The following is a 4253-nucleotide window of genomic DNA, read 5'->3' as shown; positions in this document are numbered from 1 at the left end:
CCCTCCACTCTTCTCCTTCTCTTCCTTTTGACACTTCTCCCTAAGCTCCCTCATTACTCTATAATCCTTACTCACTTAGTAAGGGGTTAGTGGGTTAAAAATGTACTGCTTCCTCTTGACCAAAAATGAGTACTTGTTAGGTCTCCCACTATGTTGGGCATCAACATCAAATTGCCAAGGTCTTCCAAGCAATAGATGGCAAGCTTGCATGGGTAACATATCACACAAAATCTCATCTTGGTACTTGCCAATGCTAAATTTGATAATGGCTTGCTTGTTGACCCTCATCTCACCACATTCATTGAACTATTGGAGTTTATAGGGATTAGTGTGCTTGCGGGTGGGGAGTTTTATACTTTCAACCAAAAGTTGGCTAACGGCATTCGTGCAACTCCCACCATCAATAATTAAGGAACACACCTTATCCACAATTTTACACCTTTCATGGAACAAATTCTCCCTTTGGTCACTCTCTTCTCTAGCTAGAGCCCCATGGCTTTTCTAGCCACAATAGCATGATTTAAGGCTTCTTCATATCTTATCTCAACCTCTTCATCAGATTCACTCTCACACTCACTTTTTTCTCCCTCGTCATCATTACCATTCCCGCTCTCATCTTCATCTTCAGTCCGATACCCCTCTCTCACAATGGTGATAGTCCTCCGATTGGGACACTCACTTTCATAGTGCCCTATTCCTTGGCACTTAAAGCAGTGGATGGTAGAAGGATGGTTATAGTTGGGTTTAGGGTTGTTACCTCCTTTAGCCTTATCATCACCCTTGTCTTTGTAGTCGAACTTGGCTTGAGGTGTTGGAGTGTTGGTCTTGGGCTTTTCCCAAGTGGAAGTTTTTCGCTTATCTTTGCCTTTGCTCCAAGTTGAAGATGACTTGCCATGTCATTATAAGAACTCTCCTCCTTTAGATCTGCTTCAACCTTGGATGCATTATGAAATGCCTCTTATAGACTATTGTAAGTCTTAAGCCTCACGGGTTTAGCAATGTCACGGTTCAAGTAGGCCACAAAACTTATAATAGTGCACTCCTCTTGTTCTTCTAGCTTGGCTTTCATCCGCAAGTCCTCAAACTCATCAAATTACTCTTCCATGCTTTTCGACCCTTGTTTCAACAAATACACCCTTTTGAGTGCATTTTGATGATATGTGGATGAAGGCCACCTTGTTTCCATGAGCTCAATCAAGTCATTCCAAGTTGGAAGATCATAGATGTTTTGTTGAGCCCTTGGTAACTTCTTAAATTCCCACCATGTGGAAGTGTATCCCTCAAATTGAGTGAGGGCATACTTCGTCTTCGAGGCCTCGGACACATTGTTGGTGAGGAAGATGCGTTTACTTTGTACCTTCCACTCCAGAAACTCTTTTGGGTTACTACCTCCTTGGAAAGTTGGGAGGTTAACCTTGATTGTGTTCAAAGTCCGGTCATTGTCTTTCCATCTCCCTCGGTCCTCATACCCTTGAGCCCTTCCTTGGTCGACATGACCTTGGAACCTAGCGTCATGGCCCAAAAATCTCCCAAAGGCTCTTTGTCTCCCTCTACCCCAGTTGTTCATCTTTCCCCGCTTTCCTCCTTGGCGGTTCTCATCCCACCACCGCTCCTATGTAGTTTACATCCTTCCATTGGTTTGGATATTGGTTTTGGTAGTGATTTTGGTATTGGTTTTGAAATTGGTTTTGGTTAAGAAAGGGATCTTGTATTTTGTCTTGGGGTAGAGCTTGGGGTGCTTGTGGTAGGATTATTTGAGGGATTTCCTAATTTGGGTTGTTTCGGTAAACTTGGGGGTAGGTTTGTCGATTGGTGTTTTGGAATGTGGAGTTTTGGGTTGGCAGGTTGGTTATTTGGGGTGGTGGAGCTCTTTGGGTGGAGGTGGTTGTGGTGTTGGGATTGCACAAGGCATGCGCTTGTCCCGGGGTAATGGTTGGTGTGGTATTTTGTGTTTTATGCCCATCACCTTCATTCCTAGAGCGGGGAGTGCCCATTCTACTCGAACCCTCCATTTGAACTTTCTCAATACTCACCATCCGTTCATCCATACCAAGCAATTTCCCATCCATAACATCTATCTTAGCCTCGAGTTTGGATTCTATCGCCGCTATTCTTTGGAGAATCAATTCCATTCCCTCCATGTTAGGGAATTCTTGCATATTTTGAACCGACATTTAAACCTGCAAAACTAGCACACAACGTTAGTAATAAAAGCCTCACTTCACTTGTATTTAATTCTCAAACCTTACCATACCATACTCCCGTGCGCCTTCGAAGTTGTTGATGAATCGCTTAACCAATCGAATTCACACGGTTACTTATACTTTGTGGTAGAATGGATTCTTGTTAAGATGAAGGAAGGACGACTCAAAAGCAAAGGGACGAGAGCCAACAAAATTTCAATGAAATAAAACGAAGAAAAGCTTGAAAGAAATTAGCACGAAAGAAATGCGGACACAGGAACTAGTAAACACAAGTAGGAACAACTACTAAATGGCTACTAGTTGAGAGACACAAGAAATTGGAATGCTAAAATCATAAAATAAAAAAAAATTCAGGCCCGGGTAGGTGATAATTTTAAAATGGGGTCTTGAAGCCTCAATGGATCCAATGTATCAATTTGAAATAACTAAATTTTTGAAATTTCTATACTCTTTTTTTTGTTCCCTACCTAAGGAATAGGGACACAATCACTTACAATCAAGGCTCAAGAAATTTAGAGAAATGGATTGATTTAAGAACAAGATTTGAGGCTTGGGAAATCAAAGGAATGAGATGAAAGCTTACCTTGTACCCGGGAAATTATACGATCGGAAATCAGGTTTTATACGGTCCGTATAGGTTTTGCCGGACCGTAGAAGTGTTCCGTCAAAAATTCCTGAGACGATCGTATGTTCTACTATTTGACGGACCATAGGAAATTATACGGTCCGCAGAATGATATCGTCAACGCGACATAGTAAGCAAATTTCTTGGCTGGATTTTGACGCTGCAGCTGACGGACTGTAGAAATTTTTACGCTTCGTATAATTATACCGTCAACTTGTCATAGTAAGCAATTTTCTTGCCTTGATTTTGACGTTGCAATTTGATGACCCGTAGAATTTTATACGGTTTGACCTGTAGAATTTTATGTGGTCCGCACAATGGACCGTATACCAGTTCCTCTGATGACGTCTCATACTCGAATTTCTTGGATCTTGGGTTGGATTCCTGACCTTATTGAATTCCTTGGGCCCACAAAAACCTAGTAATTGCCCTTCTTGGTTGTTTTAACACCTTTTTCACTTGAACTTGGAAAATTTTAGATCAAACCTTTCCTTTTGGTCTTCTTCCTCAAGATGAATTTATGAATGTGATCAAGAACATGAAGAACATTCAAAATTCCAAGCCCCTTAATTCCAACTTGTTTTTCCTCCAACTTTCGGGTATAGGTTCTTCTTTGATAGGCGAACAAAACCCAATACCTATTTGTAACACTCCGTAAATCTGAGTTGGGAGTGAAGGTATTAAATGTGAAGTAATGTGATATTTTATGCATATGAATTCCTATCAATATGAGTTTGGGTGGAAATAGTTGATTTAAGATCAAGACCAAGTAGTGAAGTACGCAAGAGTTCTTCAAATCGCCTAAGATTTGTTGACCTGTCTTGTAGGCCAATTTCGTGAAAGTCCGTTACGAATTTGGGAAACCTTCCTCTAATAGAAGTTGTAGATCGTTGAAATATCTTTCCAAAGGTATATAGTGGAGCTTAAACGAACTTGTGAGTAAAAAGTTATGGCCATTTTACCAACTTGCATTTCGCGGGATCATCCTGCGAATCTCAGGATGAACACCAGAAATCACGCCCCTCTGGCACGTTGTGCGGTAGGGCTGTGTTTCATGGGTCAAACGTACGATTCGCATGATACGTCACGCGCCTTGCTCGACTATAAAAACCCCCAGAACATGAAATTTTCTTAAACCATCATTCCAACTCATCTTTGGTCGACTTTTTGAGGAGAAATACCCCTAGGGCTTCCCCAAAACATAAGGTAAGAACATATTTAACATTACCAATCAATCCTAGCATTAAACCCATGATTCTTAACATGATTCTTGAATGAAAAACCTAGGGTTGCAAGGTAATCTTTCTCAAAGTGACTCAAGCTAGGGTTTTGGGTGTTCTTCATTGTAAAAGTGAATTGTTGAGTTACGTAAGGCTTAATTAAGGTATGTCTCTCTTTTGAAAACTTATTTTGAATGAAAATCA

The sequence above is a fragment of the Lycium ferocissimum genome, chromosome 9 (assembly GCF_029784015.1).
Source record: "Lycium ferocissimum isolate CSIRO_LF1 chromosome 9, AGI_CSIRO_Lferr_CH_V1, whole genome shotgun sequence".
Lineage (NCBI taxonomy): Eukaryota > Viridiplantae > Streptophyta > Magnoliopsida > Solanales > Solanaceae > Lycium > Lycium ferocissimum.
This window is presented reverse-complemented; position numbering follows the sequence as displayed.